Source organism: Podarcis bocagei, assembly GCF_964188305.1.
Source record: "Podarcis bocagei genome assembly, chromosome: 5".
In the NCBI taxonomy this organism is placed as follows: Eukaryota; Metazoa; Chordata; class Lepidosauria; order Squamata; family Lacertidae; genus Podarcis; species Podarcis bocagei.
In genome coordinates this window covers 36,801,894-36,825,845 of record NC_138129.1, presented here as the reverse complement: position 1 = coordinate 36,825,845, position 23,952 = coordinate 36,801,894, and the positions used below count along the sequence as shown (strand labels likewise).

General features: G+C 42.0%; 1 long non-coding RNA gene across 1 annotated transcript in view; it reads right to left on the bottom strand.

The window, feature by feature from the left end:
* Window positions 1-375: 375 nt before the first annotated feature.
* LOC308587554 overlaps window positions 376-23,952 on the bottom strand; it is a 37,709-nt gene continuing 14,132 nt past the window's right edge. Inside the window, exons 2-3 of the long non-coding RNA XR_014008444.1 lie at window positions 2,261-2,414; window positions 376-719 (exon numbers count right to left, since the gene is read on the bottom strand). This is a non-coding gene — a long non-coding RNA (uncharacterized lncRNA). The remainder of the gene's footprint in view (window positions 720-2,260; window positions 2,415-23,952) is intronic.

Here is a 23,952-nt window from a genome sequence, read left to right as displayed (position 1 = left end):
GACAGCCACATCTGTGACAATGTGGACTGTGGCGGTTTTTTGTTAGAGACTATGACGTGCAATGGAAAGTGTGTTTTCAAAAGTAATATGCAAGAAGTGTCATAATGACAATGATGTATATTTCAAAAAAGCAAGCATCATTATTTGTAAGGAACAAATTAATGAAACAGAAGGAAAGCTAAGCCAGTATTCAGAAGTTGGAGAGAGAGAAAGTCTCTTTTACAAGTAATCTACCCCATTATAGGTGTTTCCATGCGCTGCTCTGGTTCGCCAGAAGTGGCTTAGTCATGCTGGCCACATGACCCGGAAGCTGTACGCCGGCTCCCTCGGCCAATAAAGCGAGATGAGCTCCGCAACCCCAGAGTCGGTCACGACTGGACCTAATGGTCAGGGGTCCCTTTACCTTTACCCCATTACATGTTTACAGAGTTGGTGGTGGTGGTGGCATCTGTCTTTCTCAGGAGACAATGGAAGAGTGCACCTTCAGGGGTGAAGACAAACCTGACTTTCAGTCTCCAGGCACTGAGGTCATCCGCAAGACATTCCCACATGGTGGCTTTGATGTTGCCAGCCCTCGTGTCTCATTTGCAGACATCTTTGGAACACAGAGTCGGTCTGCCAACTGGCCTGGTGCCGGAAGCCAGCTACCCGTAGAGAACATCCTTGGAGACCCTGCCATCTTCCATTCTGTGGACATGACCAAGTCAGCATAGTTGTCACTGAGAGAACAATGTGAACATGCTGAGAATGTGGGGCTTGGGAGAGCACCTCTTTGAGACTCTGTAAAAACAACTTCTCAGAGCAGCATACAACAAAACTAAAAACAAATTTAAAATACCTACAATAAAGCAGATTAACAGTAAAACATAAGAATTCAAAGATTCCTTTTACACTGCATTACCTGCAGTTATAGAACTGTGGCCCTTTGATCACCATTCTAAATTTCAAATAGTGGGAAAAAGCTGTGTGGAAGAATACCACCCCAAATTTTGTCATGTGAAATTACAATGCAAAAGGCCCATGATTTTCTAAGTTAACTGAATTGCTAACAGATTTTTTTTCCTGGAAGCAAATAACAGGGACATGAGCACTAAACTTCCACAAGATTCTGCTGGTTTTCCAGAAGTGGCTTTTAGACCATTTGAATAATCACATAATATTTGAAATTTAACAGGTAACAAACATTGGGAAGATGGAATATTGTGCTGTCTATAGAAAGTGTGCGATCTGCTTTCCATTTGGACCAGAGTCTCCAACAAAATTGACTTTTGTCTGATTTATATGACCACTAGGTTCCTGCTGCCCACTATGAATTCCTGCATATGCCAACTCTCACATGTGCAGCATGTGCAGCTGTTAAATTTTTAAGCCTACATATGTGACTTGCGGGGGGAGGGGAACTATGTTGTTGTTTTTTGACAAAAAAAGGTGGTGAAGATTAGCGTGAGAGACAAAAATTATAATTTATATTTGGTGGTTGTGATGGGTGCATACAACCAGGCAATGGGTAAGAAATTCATATGTGCAGCAATTCAGGTAGCCATCTGAGAGTCACAGAATTTCTCGTTTTTTTCAAAATAAGATGAACACTGAATTGATAGAAAGCGGAAAAACTTCTCCCTCCTCTGAATTTATCATTCCTATTTTTTGAGATTTTTGCAATCAAATAATCTCACCCAACCTGCCTCACAGCCTTCCCATTTAACAATCAACTTCTTTATATTGGGCAATACAAGCTAAGTGAAGTTTACTTGTCCCATAATACCCACTGCCACATTCTGATATATTTTGCAAATTGTAAAGCAGCACTTTAAAAATGTTTAATTTTCAAGGCAATTGGTTTGATGGATGAGCTCATCTGCAATACCTAAGAATCAACCATAATAAAATAACAGAAGATGGATTGTAAAACTGGTCAGTTAAGAAGCCAGGCATAAGCAGCTAGGATAGTTAAGCACGGAGCTTGGGTATTTCTGTTGATGTTATTCTGGTTTTTGTTGTATATGTTCAGAACCTAGATTCTCTTATAATTCTCAATATTCTGTACAGTAGCGTGTATCTTAGAGAGAAAGAAATATAGGACATGGAATTATTTACAGAAGACTAAACCCAGGAGACAATACAGCATTACCCTGCCACAAACATATGCATCAGCTGATGAAGCAAGAAGCTTCTTGGTATCCCTGATTATCTGCTTGCAAAAGTATGTTTTCTTTTTAAGCAAAGCAGATTTATTTTCTTCCTTACGTCTTATACTTACAAAAATTGACATCTACATCTATCAACGTAGAGAAGAGAGCTTCATTTCCACTCCAGTGCACTGTTCTTCACACTATGGAGAATCCTTGCAGCCAATACAGAAGAGTCAGACTGTTATCTGTACATGAAGCTGGAATCAATCTTGGCTCCCCCCTCTTAAAAACAAAAAAAAAAGCCTCAGCTTTCCAAGACAAATTAATTCTGACATCTTAATTATAAGCTCAGCAGAAAGGTTGGTGCGAGATTCATGAGCATTGAAGATTATCATTATATTGTCATTATTTGCTAATGACTGCAAGTGACTCCAGCACAGAATGGCAATTTATAACCATAAAAAAACTCTGGAAATGCATATTATATTCTATTTGTTCCAAAGGAGTTCTTTTGCTATTATGCTGATAACAAATAACAGAAGCGACAATACTGCTTTGACATTGTTGCTTTACAGGCATGAAACACATTTTTGTTGTGGCAGCAGTCTAGAAAATATCTGTCAAGTGCTTGGTTATTTTTATACCAAATTGTAAATAGGGCATGTTTTTGAGAACCAAATTAAGGAGACATCTCTCATTGCAGAGCTACTTCTCAGTTGACACAAACAGGTCTTAGCATCTGCATGAAACCAATGTCTGAGGCCATGATCTGGACCTAAGTGCTCAGGCCATTATCTTTCAAAAATGTGCTGAGGGTATTGCTAGCCATAGACTGTATGTGGCAGAAACAGGTGAAAGTCATTGCTGGAGACCTTACAGTTGTTTCCCACTTAGGAGGTCACTGTAGCAAATAGGCACATTGATGTTAGCAATCCCTGCAAAAATGGACTGTTACTCCACAGATGGCTTGTGTGGACACCAAAAGGAGATCCCACCACGTAGCTATGAAAGAAATGAGGAGGGCAGGCAGCAATGGAACAGGATTCAAACACTCTGCTCAAATGCAACGTGGGCCAAATGTGGACTTCTCCAGCATTATTTCACATTAAGTACGCAGCCAAAAGAGATGTGGCAGATTAACCAGAGATGAAGATGGATTACGGTGCAACAAAAGATCACTGAAAGCAGTTAGAAGTTTATTGTTACTATTATGCTCCCTCCATGCTTCTTCCCAGTAGATGCACCTACAGATAAAGAAAAAAAATCCTCTGGAAGATGAGCCATTTGGTGAGCACTCCAGGTGACAGTGTATACACTCATTGGAAAGGAGTACATGGCTGGAGGCTGTATTAAGGAGGCAAGTTTACAGAGGTGGAGGCATTTGTACTTACAAAATGATGCAAAAACTGGTGATTAAATGCATGGAAGGCCTGTGTTATGTGGCTGATATCCAATTGAGTAATGCTCAGTGCAGACCTCTTTATTGCAGTAGGTATGCTCAGCTTATGACTAATATTAGATATCACCCTGAATTGTCAACTGTTCTTTGAAAGAGGGAATTGGAGTAGATGCGTTTTTTGTAATCTAAGGCAGGGGGAGATGCTGCACCCATTGAAATTCTTTCTTCTTCACAGTTATTAATGGCACAAGAAGACAAGTCATACTTATATGTAGCTACTTTAACAGTAAAGGTATATGTGCAGTAACTACTGGAAACTGGAAGCTTGCCATAGTAGGGTTGAGGTTCAAGGGAGAGGAACCTGGTGCCTTCCAGTTATTATTGGACTCCCAATATCAATCAGCCCCAAGCAGCACGCTGATTGATCAGGGGTGGTGGGAGGTGAGGTCTGGCAGCATCTGGAGGGTCATGGGTTGCCCACCCCTTCTCTAGATCACCTGTCTCCAATGCAGCAACCAGGTTCCATATTGCCTTTCCTCTCCCCTTCTGCTGGGACCTGGATGGAAGCAATGCCCATCAGCAGGAATTTTGGCTTGAAGGGGTTAATTCCTGCCAAGTGCTTGTGTTAACTACTTAGGTATTCCAATTCAGCCCTGGAGATGCTTGACTGAAAAGCTATCAGGGCAACAAACATGCTCTCTCATCTTTCTCTACTAATGGGCTCTTCACTGTACTAGAGCACAGTTTAAAAAAAATCTGACAGTATCTCTGAAAATAAGCAAAGCATTCCTTTCCTAATTATTCAATGGGCTGCATCAAGTAAACATTAATAATTTAATCAATGTACTTTTGAGCTGCTTTTCTGTGCTGAATTGCGTTAGAACAGCCAGAATACTGAAAGAGCTCCCAAGGGTTATCCTCCAAGCTTTGTATTTAAGAACATGTTTCTTGCAGTGAAGGCCACATCCCAAAAGACCAGCTCATGACCATTTGACCTCCCTCTTGTGATGGTGCAATACCTCTACGGTAACTATAGTTCACTGAACCTTCCCTTTATCTAGTTCCACAGTAGCAGGAAGAAACAATTTATTAATCCACTTCTGGGCTGGCCCCCACTGGTAAGTGTCCCAGCGACAACAGTGGAACTCTGAACTTCAATAAAGGGCTTAGCAAATGAAGTAGATAATTGCTCTTCCAAATAATGACTATGTGTTACAAAGTGTGGGGATATTCTTGGAGCCTTCTGCCTATATATTCTTTAAATCTTATCCTTCAAAAAACAACAACAACAAACCCTTTATCAAGGAATATTCTGGGATGCTAATTGAATTGGATAATATTCTATGTTTTGCCCTCTAGATGAGGACAATGATGCATTTAATTGAATGATTAAACACTGAATTATTAATAGAATTAACTGGTCTGAAGGAACTCAACAATGATACATATGCCACACTGCTCACAGACTAAGGACAAGGTGGAAACTAAGGTCATATTCCATCATGTTAGCAGAGAAGAACAGCGTTAGTAAGACTGAACAATTTCATAATAAGATCTAAACTGAGAGTAAGTAGTGACTTAAGAGAGAGGTTCAAATGTCATCTTTTTTTTCTTAAAAACTCACCAGGTAGACTAGGATAGACACAAGTCTCTTAGTACCTCATCATATGGCGATACCAGCAGTTTGCTTTACATTACTGTTACATGGACTGTGAAGGCCTAATTCTCACTGAAATAGTAAACTTATATTCTGCGTTGTACCACTATTGTACCACTAATGCAGATTAAGAAAGATAGGTAGATGATAGATAGATAGATAGATAGATGATAGATAGATAGATAGATAGATAGATAGATAGATAGACAGACAGACAGACAGACAGACAGATAGATAGATAGATAGATAGATAGATAGATAGATAGATAGATAGATAGATAGTTGATAGATAACCAGCATGTCTAGGTTAAAGATTCATGCTCTAGCCTAGTCAATGTAGTGTCTTCCAGTGGCCCACACCAGCAACTGTATTCTTTCTGTGTGCCTTGCACAGCCACTCAGAGGAGCAGAGGAGCAGCTCACAGAGTATGTGGAGGGACTGGTAGGCTCCTTCCTACTCCAAGCCAGAGTGGAGAGGCACAATTTTTGTGTGCGCCCCCCCCCCCCGGGCCTGGACCCTTGGTGGGGGTCAAGTTGGCCAACCCCTAGGTACTCCCCTGCTCAGATGTAAAGTAATTAAATGCAAATGACAAGAGGACTCATTTATCTACCATTAATAGCTATGGAGAAATAGAAGAAACTTGCATCTTATGGTGTCACAGTGGTGCAAGTTTCAGAAAAGCTGGGCCTCCCAAAATGTTCTGATCCACAAACTGTTGGTATTTGACCCATATTGTGATGGGTTACCCTGAGTGTGTCATCTGTAATTGCTGCAGACATGCACATGGTAACTAGAATGCATGAAGATATGTTGAGTGGGACATAGAATCATAGAATTGTAGTGCTAGAAGTGGCCCTGAGGGTAAAGCATCCATGACAGATGACCATCCAAACTCTGCTTAAAAACCTCCAAGGGAGGAGAGTTCACCACCTTCCGAGAGAGTCCATTTCACTGTCAAACAGCTCTTACTGTCAGAATTGGTAATAGTTCAGAAAAGAGCAGTGAATATATATTTCAAGGTTGTTTAATACAAAAGCCATTTTCACTGCAGTTGAAAATGTAAAAATCATTAAAGTAATGGAATGTTGCTAGCTATGTTCTATAGTTATTCCTCTTGGTATCAATTATCCCAGTCACACAATTTCCTATAAAGGTACATGATTAAAATGCCGTTGTTGTTATTCTTATTATTATTTATTTCATTTCACCCTAGATAGCAATAAAAGTACTAAGAGCTGTATTCAAGTAGCTTATTCATTTTCAAGCTTGATAATAACAGGTAGGAAAGCAAAATAAACGTTGCATGATAAACATTTGAGAGCCGTGGGAATTGTCACCCTGTTTCCTTCATGATTTTTTTATTTTTATTTTTATTTTTGAGCAAGTAGGATTACTGTTTGGTTCTGTGGCATAATCATCAGCCCAAAAGCCAATGTTTCCTGGTTCTGGAAGGATTTTTTTTTTTCCTTCTTCAAATTATTGTCTTTCATCAGAGGAGAGTTCCTTGATATATGTAGATGCAATTGGAACAAACCATTTTGACCTGATCATCAATACACTTGGAGAATAAATTTGTTCATACTATGAAGTGTGCGTTTTGACAGCAAAGTGTAAGACTTTGCTTAATTGTGGTTCATAAGAGGGTAAGAAGAGCCCTGCTATATTGGACTATAAAGGGCCACAAAGTTCAGCATACTGTTCTCACAGTGGCCTAACAGATGTGTATAGAAGCCCACCAACAAGATGTGAGTCCAACTGCACTGCCGCCCTTGTGTTCTGCAGTGCAGGGGTGGGGGTGGGATTTGGTGCTTTGGAGTTCCAAAGCCAGGACTTAAGTAGGCAGCAGGCACTGCTAAAGGGAGGGGGTCCTCCCTTTCCTTTCAAAGAGAGCCAGTGTGGTGTAGTGGTTAAGAGCGGTGGACTCGTAATCTGGTGAACCGGGTTCGATTCCCCGCTCCTCCACATGCAGCTGCTGGGTGACCTTGGGCTAGTCACACTTCTTTGAAGTCTCTCAGCCCCACTCACCTCACAGAGTGTTTGTTGTGGGGGAGGAAGGGAAAGGAGAATGTTAGCTGCTTTGAGACTCCTTAGGGTAGTGATAAAGCGGGATATCAAATCCAAACTCTTCTTCTTCTTCTCCTATCTACTACATGCTCAGCCAAATTGAGCAGCTTCAGGTGCACGAGAGAGCTCCCTGCAGAGAGCTGTCTCACACACCTGGATCAAGCAGGATTGCCCTCCTGTTGCACTGACTGATGGGGAAGGAATCCTGCTTAGCACTGCAGGCTGCCTTGACATGCTTTGCAAAAGCACTACTTTAAACAGCTTGCACTTCTCCTTTAAGGCAGTGGGCCAACGGCAGCAGGGTGGTGTGGGAGACTCTTCTGAATGCCCAGTTGCATTTTATTTTATTTTACCTCAGAAACCTCACTGGTGATGGTGTTAGCGGCAAAAAGATAAACATAAAAGCAGGCAAAGTTTTGGGATGGATGGAGGCCCTCCTCATTCCCCAGGCTGATATTTTGTTGAGCATCTAGCAGCTAGGGATGGGGCCTGTATGCATCTGTGTGCATGTGAGACTGCGGGGTGATTTTACATCCTCAGAAGTGCACTAGGTGCTCCCAACCTTGCACCAAGCCCTGGATCAGGTTACATCTGGGGATGAAGCAGCAAGATGTGCCTGCAATGAGCCTGAAATGTGGCTGTCCATACCCAAAGTCCAAGAGTCTTATTTGCCAACATAGGAAGTGAGGAAGTGCCCAACTACAAACAAGGATTCACCAGGAGTAGAGGTTTCAAAAATAAGACCCTCCTCTCAGAGAGACCCCTGGAGAGATGGGTGTTGATAGGAACCAGATGAAGTTGGGTGGTAGTTCCAGCAGCTCTAGCTCAACCCCCTCCCCAAGGTGCTGGCCTGGAAGAGCTACTGGAACAATGTCTATGTCCCAGTCACTTGCCTACTATTAGATCTCCTGTCTATGACAAACCTGGCCATGTTTACTCAGGAGCCCAGTAAGAACAGGACAGGTGGCTACACCCACTGCTGGCATGTGAACCCCCCCCCCCCGGTGAATATCTGCCCTACAGTCTATTGCAACATGCAGGGATTGCATGGCAGACTTGGATGGGTTCTTTTGCTGAGAGTGGCACATGGGTTCCCAAAAGGTAGAAAGTTTTGAAAAACACTGCCTTAGGACATGCATGTTCTACTGCAAGAAGCAGCTGTCAGGTTCAGACACTGCAGCTTGAAAATACTTTGAAACCAACAAAATAACTCAGAGGAAATTACAAACAAACAGCACCAAAAAAAAACCCCTGCCACTTCTAAATGTTTGTTCTTCAGCATAAGAGGAGCCATATACTGCTACTCATTGGAGGGGATAGAACTTAACATTCATCCTATTACAGTGCTATGGAATAAATAGTTTCAGCAATACAAGTGGGTGTTGGTTGCAAATTAACAATTGATTACATATAAAACACTTTCTCCTAATAAAATGGAATAGCTAATTGATGTATTTTCAGCCGCTTTTTATCTTCTCAGCTCCATTTCAAACCCTTGCTTTGGTTTGCTCTTCTTGAAAGACTAGCAATTATTTTGCAGCAATAAAAAAAAAAAATCAATTGGCAAATTAGAACCATAGTTTGCCTTCAATCCTTCAGTGTTTCTATTCTCTGCCAACTGGAACAGCTCATTTGGAAGGGCTGAACAGATATTGAAATTTCTCCACTTCGTCACTGGCTTCAATATATGCAGTTCATGGGAATGGGAAAGTGGTGACTCCTTGAAGAGGCAACCAGGGGTTATTGCAGGGTTCTCCCCTATATACAGTGGTACCTCGGGTTAAGAACTTAATTTGTTCTGGAGGTCCGTTCTTAACCTGAAACTGTTCTTAACCTGAAGCACCACTTTAGCTAATGGGGCCTCCCACTGCTGCTGTGCCGCTGCTGCTCGATTTCTGTTCTCATCCTGAAGCAAAGTTCTTAACCCGAGGTACTATTTCTGGGGTAGCGGAGTCTGTAACCTGAAGTGTCTGTAACCCGAGGTACCACTGTACATGAGAAATTTCAATGATTTCTTGATTCATGTATGGACTATGTGTGGGCATATTTTACTATCTGCAATGTGCCCAAAGAGAACCAAGGTCTACTTGTATTCAAATACAAACTTTTTATGTGAACTAGTCCAAAGAGCTGCAGAGATAGTAACAGGTTCAAGTCTTTGAAGAATGAATAGTAATGATTATCAATCAAGATATGAGAATATATTGAAATAACTTGGAAGTCTTTTCTCTCTGGGACAGAAGACAGGGACAGCAATATTTCTGCTCCCAAGTTCAAAGGACCCTCAAAACCATAGGTGGGTCCAGAGGCCATGACCCTCACTTATAGATTTGAGAGAGAAGAAACCTCATACCAACATATTCTCCATATTCTTTTTCTCCATAAGAGAAATGTGGTTTGGGCCATACAAGATCTAAGCTTTATAAAGAAGAGACACTTGCATGCAGATATGCATCAGTAGGAGACTATCCATTTGACAGAGTCGTGGTTTTTCATATCTATTTTATATGTTTGCCTAAGACCAGGGTGTGCATTTGGCAGCCCTCAAACTTATTTCATGCAGCCCTCACTAATTTAAAAAGCGCTCTGTAAGTTAGCAAAGCAGCCCCTAGCAAGAGTCAACTTCCTTCCCTCCGCGGCCTGCTGGGAAGAGAAGAGAGTAAGAGGGGGATGGCCAAAAGCGAGAGAGAGAAAAGCTGCAACCCCATCCACTTGTGGCTGTGACTCTACTATTGGCTTTGAACCTGTCCACTGGCAGCATGTGGTCCCTGACAGTTTATCTCCAAGGGAATGCGACCCGTGACAGAGACAAGTTAGCCATTCCTACCTAAGACCAATCTACTGATAGATCCCAAATCTTGCTGCAAAATCTGGTCCATAGACCAGTGGTTCTCAAAGGGTGTAGCAGGAGAGGATGGCAAGTGTGGTGGGAAGATTCAAGGACAATCAAAGAAACATTTAAACATTTCAGTGTAGCGTGGTAGAATATCATTATTTATTTATTTTGCCGAAAATGGAAATCTGAGAGCAAGAGCACCAGGTGATACTGAAGACAATCCTAGTTGTAATCTAGAATCGCTGTTTGAACTGAGTGCTGGAGAGGACTCATCTAATTCGACACCAGTAGCAGGACCCAGCAAACCTTCTCCCCAAAAAAGTTTAGTCAAGAATATGTGGATAGCTATCTGAGTTTTGGTTTCACATGGACTGGAGATGAAAATGTCCCTCAATCTATGTGTTTGATCTGTGGTGAGGAGCTTTTCCAATTCCAATATGTCCCCAAACAAGATGAAAAGACGTCTTGTTGTCAAACATGGAAATCTGGCAAACAATAATGTTCAATATTTTGAAAGGCTTTGGAAAAGCAGAAATGCCAACGGTCATATTTTGAAATGCTATTAAGAGTCTCAGATAAGATGCAAATTATATCTTACCAAGCGGCTGAATTGATTGCTTAACAGACAAAACTACATACAATAGCTGAAAAATTGATTAAGCCTGCCTGCAGCTTGATTGTGAAAATGTTGTTTGGTGGTGATGCTGAGTGACAAGTTATGGATATACATTTGTCTGATTATATAATTCACAGAAGAATAGTTATATATCAGCTAATACTGAGAAGCCTGTTTCCGAAACGAAGAAAAATTCTAAATTTGCCATTTAAGTTAGTGAAGCTACCGACTTTAGTGGAAAAGCACAGTTGCTTGCCTATGTCAGATTCATCCACAATGATGAAAGAATTACACAATTTCTACTTTACAACAAACAAGTAAAACACATTAGAGGACAATATATTTTCTAAACCATGTCTGAGGGTTGTTGTTTTTCTTTGGGGGGGAGGGTGATTTCCTGGGATTCTTGTATTGGAATTTGTACGGATGAAGTGCCATGTATGACAGGCAATGTGAAAAGCTTGGTGGCACTCATCAAACAGAAAAATCCTGATGTAATATCAACTCACTGTTTTTTTACGCAGAGAGTCATTAATCTCTAAGACCCTTGAAGCTGATGTGAAGTTGGTTCTCGATCAGACTGTGCTCCCTGAATTTCATCAAAGCAAATCCACTAAAAACATGCAACTCTGCAAAGAAATGGAATCAAAGTATCAATGCCCAATCCTCCACTCTGAGGTTCACTGGCTGTCCCACAGAAAAGTTTTAAATCAGATGTTGGAACTGAAGAATGAATAAAGAGAGTTTTTGGAACAAGAAGAGAATACGTTGTACCACCAACTGGGTGACAATGACTGGCATGCAAAGCTGGCATATTTGGCCAATATCTTTACCTGGTTGGATGGGCTGCAATGACAATATTCTCACAGATACAGACAAACCATAGCTGTCAACATTCAGATTTGAAAATAAGGCATCAGCAGCCTCACCTGTCTCGGGGACAGTCTACGGGATATCTAACAATCCGGGATAGCAGCGGGAAGCAGCAGGAAATGGCACTAGAATAAGGGGATTTCCCACAAAAAAAGGGAAGGTTGACAGCTATGAGACAAACTGCATTTTTAAAAAGCTTCAGCTCTGGAGTAGAAGAGCAATGCAACATAACCTCGAAATGTTCCCACTGGTAAAAAGTTTTAAGACAAGTAATGAATTGTATGGCCTCATACAGGAACATATTGCAACACTAGTAGGAAAGAGTGATCATTACTTCTAATTGTTGTCTACATAAAATTTTGACTGGGTTAGAGACCCCTTTGCGGATTGCAGCTGTTCAGGACTGACATTGAATGAGGAGGAGGAAATGTTCTGCATTTTGAGTGACTGCACCTTGAAAATGAAACACGGGACTGAACTCTATTTGGATATACAATCAGAAGCAGTATCTATGCCTCTCTTCAAGAGCATTGACTATTGTTCTACAGTTCTCCGTGGCATATCGTGGTGAACAGGGATTTTCAACTCTGACGAATATGAAAGATAAGAAAAGAGACTTTTTGTCTTGATGAGGAAATGAGCTTTCCTGGCAAAAGCAAGCTCACACCACACCTCTCATTGAGTTTGAATACATACTTAAGGTACATATATAAGAGGCTCATTTATAGTTAGATTTTGGGAAGGATTCATGTTCTTATGTAGCTGCATTGTTTTATAGTTTACTTTCTGGATGTCCTATGATTATATTACAAAATAGTTGTGTTCTGTGTTCTAAATAAAGCACTGCTACGAGTTGTTTCTTCTTGTTTTATTCTGAAAGTGTGCCCCAAGGGGGGGGGGAGTTTGAGAACCGCTGCCAGAGACTTCTATGAAGGAAAATGATATAAGTCCAAATGTACAAAGTTATTCAGAATCTTCATCTTCTGGATTCTAATTTTTGGGATTGCCCAGTTTGTTTCACTGGCTTCACTGAATTTCTGATATTTGGCATATATTCAGATCTCTCTCTTGTAATATACATCGGACTGACCTGCACTGTAACTTTTGTGAAAGTGCTGTGATAGCCATGCACATATATGTCCTGTTTATTTCATTTAGTTTAATGAAATGTGTGAAATGTGATAATGTGCAAAGCAGCTGCCAACATGGTGCCCTCCAGATGTTGTCCAATTCCAAACTCCAGCAGCCTCAGCCAGTTTGACCAGTGGTTGGGGATGACAGGAGTAGTAATCTATCAAAACATGGAATGCATCACATTGGCTGCTCCTGTTGAAAGCTTTTGCCCACATATTTTCTTGACAATCGGAATGAATTCTAGGCAGGGACGTTAAGGAACTAGAACACGTGGCCTCCCATTGGGACCGTGTAGTGGATTACAGCTCTTGGGAAGAAATGAGCATTTACTTAAAGGTTCACATGATCCATTCCTAATCTCTGTGAATATGACAACGAAACCTGACAAGTCTGCCGAAGACTCCTTGAATCCCATTAATGATGTAAAACCAGTGACATGGCTCAACTGCTTAAAATGCAAGCCAGCTTCAGGTAGATACTGCTGGAAAATAGGCCATCTCTGAGAAGGAAGCTGGAAAAGAGGATTTTAGGAAATGATGATCAGAGACTGGAAAATATAAGCATTCTTATTTAGTGTATTATTCATGTATGCAAACCTGAAATTGGCAGGCTTGTCCTTTAGTTTCTAGAGGTCTCTTGTCAGAGGCAGGGACAGAACTATCTTCGTTTAATACATATATGACCACCACACCATTAGTCTGCAATAAAAATGAGATTTGAACTAATGATGGAAAAGATTGGGTTCACAGGGTTGATTTGTTTGTTTGTTTTGCTTTTGTGAACAGGAAGATTAAAAGAATACCAAGTTCAGAAGATCCATGCAAATAACAATAACTGCAGCCTTTATGCCATGATTTAGCAAAATGAAAGCTCTCCAACTACGTTTCCCCCTTAAAGAGACAATGAGACATATTGCTTTGAAAATGTTAAGTGCAAAGAAAGACATTGACTCCTGCTGCAACCACTCTATGATGACTTGCATCTGAGACTCTGCTGTCAGCTTCTGCCAGCTTTTATTGATGCAATATTGACAAAGAACAGAGGTGCAGTTAGGGGTTAGCGAAACCAGCCCCCACTGGGGGCCCAGGTCCAAGAAGGGGGACAAAATCACCCCAGAAATCTGTCTCCAGTTATATATAAGGTTATGAGTTTAGACAAGAGCTGGCAGCTGGGCAGTAGGAGAAATGGAAAGGCACTACAAAGGCAGACCGCTGGAGACAATGGATTGTATGACGTATATATGTGTGGCCATGTGATCCCACTGTAGTGGTAAGATTAAATGCAAGGAATGTTATGCGGGGGGGGGGGAGAGAGATCAGTATAACTCTTTGCCAGCAGCACAAGGGACCCTAGGTACACCTCTGACAAAGGATTGATCCAGTTCCTGAAAATGCATTTTTTAAAAGGCTTGATTCTCAAAGTTGGACTAAAATACCTGCACCCATATTACTGAGGAGATGAGAAGGGGCACTGAACTGCTACAATGAAAGTTTACAGCTATGTGACAGAAAGGACTTATATTGCTAAGGAAAAACACCTGCAGAAGGAAGAGAAGTGCTGGCAGATTGAACCATGGCTAATGAGATTAAATTGATGAAAAGCATATATTAACACAGGAGATCAAGAAAGCTGTAAGAGTTAAAACGTGGGGAATGTTTTGGCAAGGTAGCTGCAGAATTGTCTATACCCTAGGCAGTAAATATTCATAAGCAGGCAAGGTAAGGCATTCATGCATATTTAATCATTATGATCCTTGCATACAGCATGTGTCATGGCCTGTGAGGGAACAGATTGCTTGCTGGGACTCTTCCCTCTGCAATACACAGTCTTAGGATTTGCCTAGAGTAAGGCAAGGACAAATATTTGTTTGTTTGTTTGTTTGTTTGTTTGTTTGTTTATTACATTTAGATCCCACCCTTCCTCCCAAAGGAGCCCTGGGCAGCAAACAAAATGTGATCAAACATATTTAGAACAATACCAATACAGATGCAGACAGGGAAAGATCTCAACCTTAAATAGGTGCTGAAAAGACAACAGTGATGGTTCCTGTCTAAATATTCAAGGGGAGGAAATTCCAAAAGGTAGGCGCCCAATTCCTACATTGTGCAGAACAGACTTCCTGATATGATGGTACCTGTAGGAGGCCCTCAACCTGATTGTGTAGTGAATGATTGGGTACATAAGGGGGTGAGATGATCTTTCAGGTTTCCTGGTTCCAAAATGTTGTTGTTTAGTCGTTTAGTCGTGTCTGACTCTTCATGATCCCATGGACCAGAGCACGCCAGGCACTCCTGTCTTCCACTGCCTCCCACAGTTTGGTCAAACTCATGCTGGTAGCTTCGAGAACACTGTCCAATCATCTCGTCCTCTGTCGTCCCCTTCTTCTTGTGCCCTCCATCTTTCCCAACATCAGGGTCTTTTCCAGGGAGTCTTCTCTTCTCATGAGGTGGCCAAAGTATTGGAGTCTCAGCTTCAGGATCTGTCCTTCCAGTGAGCACTCAGGGCTGATTTCCTTAAGAATGGATAGGTTTGATCTTGCAGTCCATGGGACTCTCAAGAGTCTCCTCCAGCACCATAATTCAAAAGCATCAATTCTTTGGCGATCAGCCTTCTTTATGGTCCAGCTCTCACTTCCATACATCACTACTGGGAAAACCATAGCTTTAACTATACGGACCTTTGTTGGCAAGGTGATGTTTCTGCTTTTTAAGATGCTGTCTAGATTTGTCATTGGGTTCCAATATATATAGCACTTTATGCAGCAAAAACCAGCACCTTGAACTTAACCTGGTTGCTAATTTGCAGACATTTCAAGTATTTCAACAGTGAGGTAGTGTGTTGGTGATTTCTTGCCCCACTGAGCAGTCAAGTTGCCACATTTTGCACCAGCTGCAGCTTCTGGACCAACTGCAAGGGCAGCCCCACATAAAGCACATTGTATTAATCCAGCCTGGAGGCTACCAGCAGACAGGTTATCCTGATCCAGAAATGACTGTAGCTGCCTTACCAGTCAAAGCTGGTTGAAGGCACTCCTTAGCCACAGAAGTTACCTGGGGCTCTAGCGAGAAAGATGGATGCAGGAACATCCTCATGCTATGAACCTGCTCTTTCAAGGGAAGTATGACTATTTGTCACACATTCACAACTTTATTAACACCTCGTAAATGCCAGCTGCAATAAATTTCCACAAAATATGCAACCACAAACTAAACATGGAAGTTTAGAACAAGAACTTCTATAATATGAATTGAGAGGAGCAGGTGCATAAATTATAACCAAAAAGGAAGGTGAGAGGTATAAAATAGGTGGGGAGATACCATTTAAGAGCACAGTTTATAGTGTTATAGCAGGCACCCCCAAACTTGGCCCTCCAGCTGTTTTGGGACTACAACTCCCATCATCCCTAGCTAACAGGAACTGTGGTCAGGGATGATGGGAACTGTAGTCCCAAAACAGCTGGAGGCCCGAGTCTGGGATGCCTGCATAGGAATGTTCAGCTTTTCAAGTTTTACAAAATGAACTTTCGATATGATGAAAAGTTTTGTGTAACATGAAGTTTTGTGCCACATTTTAGGAAAGATACCAACAATTTGGAACAGGTTCAGAAGAATGCAGAAAGCTGGGAATGCGGAAGCAAGTCTTACAAAGAACTGAGGTATCAGAGCCCAGGAGTCAGATGCCTCTTCATTGGGTAATGGAGGCTAGGACTCCAAAGCTGACGGGGAAGGGCACCAGAAATAGTGCTATGAGGTGGTCAGGCCAGTGCTTGGCAGAAAGCCCGGGCATGTGGCATTTCCTTCCTCTGACTTAGGGACTCCAGGAGAGCCAGGAAGACCTGAGACTTCCCTACTCTGCTGCCATAGGAGGTTCCTGGGGAAAGGTGGGCTCCTTTAAGTAAATAAGCATTTTGCAACACAGGTGCTGCTAGCAATTAGGCTGCATTTGCTGCTGCTATGTAAGAGCTCAGTTTCCACTTCTTCCTTGCTGCGGCAATTTCCTGGAACCTTGTGGAACCTTACTTTTTCTCTCGGCTCTGTCTTCCTTTACAATCAGTTTGAGACTTTCCTGCTGTGTTGCAAAGAAGTACATGAATATGTTTAGCTTGAAGAAGAGAAAACGGGAGGCATAATAGCACTTTTCAAATCGCCGAAGGGCTCTCTTGCAGACGTCTGAGCTGGCTGCTCCAAGTTCAGACTGCATGGCACTCACAAGCCACTATTGAGTTCCTATACTGATAATTTAGTAGCTCTCACCACTATAACTAAGCCAAGTTTTACTGCTTGTGCAGCTGTATGGAAAAGCACATGAATCTGACCTTTGGAGAGTTTGTAAGTAAACTGGTTTTAACTTACCAAATTTGTGGTATTTTTCTATACTAGGGGAAGAGGGGCATATTTTAAAGGTCTAACAGTCTATATTTCTGTGCATATCTTGTGATTTAAAATCTCTGCTGAGGTTCTCTCACCAGTGAGTAGTTGCCCCAACCTTGGATCTTAACACCCAGGAATTCTCCTTTTATACCTATTTTTTTCCTTGTCACCAACAGTTTTCTTCTTTTGTGTTCTAATGAATGCAAATAAATTGTGACAGAGCTTGCTGTTGCAATGGTTTTCCTCACTTTCATGTGTTCATAGAAGCCATGGACATCTGTAAAGCATTATTGTTTATTCCTTTCAATGAACAAAGTGAAGCAGCTTCTCTGCCTCCTGCAGTCCAGAAGTCCCCTGCCAACCTTAAATGGTGTGATTTTTGTAGGGGGCAGGATAGCCATGTCCAGATCATGGGAGGTATCCTGTACTTTCTACTGCACTCTAGTAAGTAGGGATGGAGGAGAAAATTCAGTTTGGTTTGAGTCAAACAGCAGGGAAATAGCTCAGTTGGTTAGAGCGTGTTGTTAATGCCAAGGTTGCGGGTTTGATCGCTGTATGGGACTGCTGCATATTCCTGAATTGCAGGGGGTTGGACTAGATGATCCTTATGGTCCCTTCCAACTCTGATTCTATGAATCCACACTTCCCAGAACAATGTGCAAACTGCAAAACATCCATCATTAGAAATATGCACTTCTACAGGAAGTTTTGCAATGCAGTTAGTTCTAAGGTTTAAAAGAAGCTGTCCAAATTGAATATATCGGAGGAAAGTTTGCATACAATTGTATATATTCATGAAAATGACATACGGAAATGCATGTTTATGCACTTGGGAAATTGCTTGTAAAAATGGGTACAAGCAGTATTCTGTAAAAATGTGTATTTTACAAAGCATTAAAATACTGATAGTTTTTTTGGTTAAGATTTTTGTTTTTAAAAACGCAAATTGGTGCAGAAATGTGGAGAACTGAAGGATGGAAAAAAGGAGGAACAGAGAGAAACTGAAATTGACATATTCATCAATCCCTAGCAGTAGATGCACATTTTCTTATCTGAACACTGCAGAGATAAAGGAAAGCTGCAAGTGGTAGAATTTTCCCTTCTGTGCAGCTGTTAAAACTACAGCCCGCTTCATCTCTTTTGGAAATCCCACGAAAGACGTTTAAACAAAGCAGACACAGATCGTACTCATGTCCAAAGGAAAATAATACAAAGAGAGATGAGAACAAACAAAAACACAATGTCAAGGTGAAGTGAGGCAACTGGCAGCGTAGAGATGCCTGGAGTGGAAATGTATGTGGATTATTGGTGGGCAAAGTCAACTTGTAGATTAGTTGCTTAACACAGCACTGGCTGTGTGAGATGAATAAAGGTTCTTTTATTTGGCGAGAGAGTATCTAGAAGATTTCTCCTGGAACGAGGTGAATGGGTGGGGGGTGGGGAAGGAGCTGCATGCTAACTCATTTACTTTTCTGGCTACAGACCTTCTTTAAGCAAGGGTCTTATTGGCTTATTTCTTGTATCCTGAGACTGCAGATGGTGACTGCCCATCAGACATGAGGATTTTGTTCTTCTTTGCTGAAATCCTTAGGATTTTGTTGTAGCCTGTTGGAAGCAGATAAAGGGTCACCAAACAACCGGAACTTCAAGTACTAACTGAACTGCATTTCTTTTGGTTAAAATTAAATGTATAAATGTACTTGAGACCAGTCCATGGTTGCATTACAGGGGGTAGAGTGACCCAATCCCCATACTTTTTGGGATTATCCACTTTGATGATGGTTTTATAAGGGGTGCAGAAGGACAATTATTTGGCTAAACTGGAGGGAATCGGAGCTTACGGATTTCCTTAATACCCTGCCTACCTCTTGCTCTTTAATAAAGCACTGCCCACATTTATTTGTGTATTTTTCAGGATTGACCAGTAACCTTGCCTGGCACCATCACTTTCAAAAATGTTTGGTTCATCGTTTTTCAAAAAACTCACATATCTCAGGCTATAGTTGGGTTTCTGCTTCATTCATTTTGACAAGCCATTTAATTCCTTCTTTTAAGCTGTGGCATAGCACATGCCCCAACAACAAGTCAAAGCCTCACTGATAGGGAGATGTCAAACAGTCACTGCAATTTCTATTATCTGACTCTGCATGGTGAACACTACTGAAACTGGCAAAGTGGCTCAGAAGAGCTTACAGATTTATTGACTGAACTGTTTATGATTACAACAGTTTACAAGATGACAGGATACTTAAAAGAACATTGTTGTATTGTCTGAAAGAGGCTGATATTACTCATTTAGAGTTGATACTGTACTTGTTAATCACTGTGAAAGTATGCAAAACTTCATATTGGATACAAATGTGTCTGATTGGTTTAAGAAGCTAATGAGCCGTATAACTTAAAACTGACGTCTGGGATCCAGCTCAGGTACGAACACATTGAGAAATGGATAATGTTTGCAATGTGCCGGAACAACAAACTTCAAGACAATATTTTCACCGTAGGATATACATTCCTTTATATATTTAACTAAAGGCTACTAAAAAAGATTGTTTCCCCAAGTTCGAACAGTCTATTGGCTGCACACCAGCAGCATAATCATATGGGGGTGGGGGTAGACAGTATGTTTGAGTCTCTGACCCCTAAGTATGGGTTGTTAAGGTAACAAAGGAGGGCCAGAGGGTAAATGGGTGGGTCCCCCTCCCTTGGCTGTTTGGTGGTTGGAAAAATGAGTTGAGGTGTGTGAGTAAGAAGCTGGAAGCAGACTGCAGGCTGGGCAACTGAGAAAGAGCCATGCCAGATTTCTGCTTGAATCCAAGGCTGTGGCTATGGGAGAAGTAAGCCCCCCTTTGGGTGCTAATGCTGTGAGCATTGCTGCACTGCTGTCCTACTTGCAGGCATCTATAGGAAGCTATGTAGCCACTATGAGAATAAGACACTAGCCTAGATGGGCCTTAGGTATGACCCAGCAGGGTGGGTCTGATGTTCATGGGCACTAACCCAGTGGTTCCCAATTAGCTAAGTGCTGCGGACTCCCTGTTTTTCAAAAGCCAAGCCATGGACTCCTTTTCAAAAATTTTATATCTCTGTAGTAGTTTTTGTTAGGTGAATGGTGCCTAGGACCTCCTGGGTGGTTTGCATGGAGCCCCTAGAGTCTGTGGACCATCAGTTGGGAACCACTGCCCTAACCCATTGGCTCTCTGCTATGGTCCAATTTTGGACTGAAGCACACATGTCGGTTGGCATGGGGTGGGGAACCCCTCCCATTAGACCTATAAAGCTCTATGCAGCTCAGGATTGCAGTACTTCAAGGGCCACTTCTTGCTTTATGAATGGACCCCAGACCTTGAGATCAACAGCTGACTCCCTTCTCATCCTTTGGTAGGTGGCAACACAAGACCAGGCCTTTTCAGTGGTGGCCCTCAACTTGTGGAATGCTCTCCCCAGGGAGGCATGTCTAGTACCTTCTTTATCTATTTTTAGGTACCAGGCAAAGATTTTTATTTTTACCCAGGCTTTTGGCCCTTAATTTGAATGGCAGCAAGGGGACGCAGGTGGTGCTGTGGTCTAAACCACTGAGCCTCTTGGGCTTGCCGATCAGAAGGTCGGCGGTTTGAATCGCCATGACTGAGTGAGCTCCTGTTGCTCTGTTCCAGCTCCTGCCAACCTAGCAGTTTGAAAGCATACCAGTGCAAGTAGATAAATAGGTACCGCTGTGGTGGGAAGGTAAACGGTGTTTCCGTGCTCTCTGGTTTCCGTCACAGTGTTTCGTTGCACCAGAAGCAGTTTACTCATGCTGGCTACATGACCAGGAAAGCTGTCTGTGGACAAACACCAGCTCCCTCGGCCTGAAAGCGAGATGAGCACCGCAACCCCATAGTCGCCTTTGACTGGACTTAACCATCCAGGGGTCCTTTACCTTTACCTGAATGGTGGCATTGTGGCTTCTGTAAGTCCAGTCTTGTATCTACTTCACTTCTGACATAGTTTCTAAGGTGCAGGAATTCCATCACTAGTAAATCTTGCAGAATGACTGCTTTAGGCAGTCCCAGCATTCTTAGTCTTTGTTCTCCCTGTGCCTCTCCCTCCATAGGATGCTTCCTGTGCATTAAGAAGTAAACAAGTTGGAGAGGAAGGGGTAGACAAATTGCCTTTCTTTTGCAATGAGTGGTATGTGTATCACCCCTCCCCCCAAAGTGCGTCTGTTACACTCAAACTTGTATTTCAAGTTTTTGTAGGTCCTGAGGAATACATGTTAAATCTAAAAAAACAAAAGCTGTATACATATTACTGGCTGAAAGCACAGCTAGGTCATTCTTTTTCTCAGTTTGGATAAAAGCTGGTTTGGAGGAAAATGCATCAAAGCACAGTATTTTGTAAGAAAAAAACAATTGACATGGATGACAGATAGTGTGGGTGCAGCACTTACCAAATTAGTGGCAGGAGTGCAGTGGATGGTTAAATGGGAGTCCCTAGATCAGGCATAGGCAAACTCGGCCCTCCAGATGTTTTGGGACTACAACTCCCATCATCCCTGACCACTGGTCCTGTTAGCTAGGGATCATGGGAGTTGTAGTCCGAAAACATTTGGGGGGCTGAGTTTGCCTATGCCTGCCCTAGATGAAGCCCCAACTCATCTTCTGAATGCTATATTGGATGGTGTCCATGAAGACACACCTTCTGGCCACTAATAGTCTTCCCTTCCACCAGGTAAGAGAATCTTTTGTAATATGGTGACCTGAGTGAGGCCAAACTTTGGCATCCTCAAATGGATTTTTCCCATTATTGATCTTCTCAGTTTTGTGCCCCCTGTGCAGGGGAACCGCCCACCCCACCCGATATCTGGCACTGGCTTCCACTCCTGCCTCACACCTTTTAAATCTTACATACTTTTATTAAAACCTTTTGGGGATACGTGTAACTATTGTCCAGACTTTTATTCCAAGTTATGGTTAACAGTTATTTATGAACTGCCCCTTAAGAATATTATGCATGCTGTTTTAAATAGGAAAACAAATGTTCAAGTGTCTTTATATGCCAGAACGCATGCTATTCTTGGTTATATTAACTGGCACCCAAATGCCAGTGATGTTTCTAAAAGACTCACAGATGGCAGTTTTTGTATCTGTTAGTACGAGCTGATGCAGAGGTCTAATGTCTTGTCAGTTTCTACATGGAACCTGTAGAGAATGAAGCTCCGTCAGCCCAAACTGACACAGATCATCATTAAGACTTTGCATTTATATTCCAAACTCTCTTGAGGTTCATGAAATCTGTGGCAAGGATCTGTGGATGTGACACTCAACTCTGCAATGAAACTACTTTATTTTGCATTTTAAAGTTATAATCTTCAATTATCTTTATGCTAGGGTCATATGCTGCTCTGGAAAACCCTTCCAAAAACTAATCTTTACAGAATACTTAATGTCTAGCTTTGAACTGCCCTTCTCCCTCATTACGCTAGCTTTTCAGTTTACTGAACATTATTTGCTCAATGAACACATCTGTTTTGCTTGGCTTTTTTGAATGAATTCTAATTTCGATACTACTGTTTTTAATGGTTGTCTTGAACTGCTATTTTTAAATGAAATGTTGAAAGGGTAATTATGTTGTTGTTTTTTACATTCTTTTGGTGTCAATTGTTTTGAATATCTTTCTGGTAACAAAGCAGTATATAAATTGAAATGCTAATCAAATATTGTTCAGTAGGAATGTGGGCAGAAACATATAGGCAGAGTACCAGCAAAACATTGTAGAGGTTGGGTATGGGGAGCTTTATTGACATGAATTTAGGAGCTTCAAGTGCTGGAATAGTATTATGTTATGTTCTTTGTAAAGACACTCTTCATTTCCACCAGGGGAGCAATGTGTGCAGGCACTTAATGCTTTCTTGCTAAAATATCCAGCACCCTTATTTTCTTTTAACATTTGGTTAGATCCAGAGAAGATCTAGGGAAGGGGAAATTGATAGAGGTATCCCTCTGTCATCCCTGCACCGGCTTCTCATTGGCTGCTGTTCCCTCTGTAGTGATGCTTCCTGCCAAATGTGCAGATGTGTGGAAAGCCACCAGTGGGATCCCAGCCAGTGGAGCCATCAGGAAGCCCTATAAATGATTTTTCCAGGGATGGTGAGAAGGAGGGCCTGAGCCAGCCTGGAATCTGCTGCCGTCATATGACAGCATTGGGCTCAGTGTAGTCCCAGTCACTGCCCTAGCCCCATGCTATTGCCGGTCGATCTATACAATACTGAGCTTGATGGAATAATGGTCTGAGGTAGCTTCTTTTGATAAGTGAAACACAGGCGCAGACTTCAGGAACATATGCAAAACACATTGTATGAAAACAGAACATTGCATATATATATGCTTCATATGCCTTATGTCTGCAATCCCGTTGTTTAGTCGTTTAGTTGTGTCCGACTCTTCGTGACCCCATGGACCAGAGCACACCAGGCACTCCTGTCTTCCACTGCCTCCCGCAGTTTGGCCAAACTCATGCTGGTAGCTTCAAGAACCCTATCCAACCATCTCGTCCTCTGTTGTCCCCTTCTCCTTGTGCCCTCAATCTTTCCCAACATCAGGGTCTTTTCCAGGGAGTCTTCTCTTCTCATGAGCTGGCCAAAGTATTGGAGCCTCAGCTTCACAATCTGTCTTCCAGTGAGCACTCAGGGCTGATTTCCTTAAGAATGGATGCGTTTGATCTTCTTGCAGTCCATGGGACTCTCAAGAGTCTCCTCCAACACCATAATTCAAAAGCATCAATTCTTCGGCGATCAGCCTTCTTTATGGTCCAGAAGGCTGATTGCCAAAGAATTGAATTCTGTACAACTGCATGGAAACACCTGGTCTACAAATATTGCCACTTGTGTGT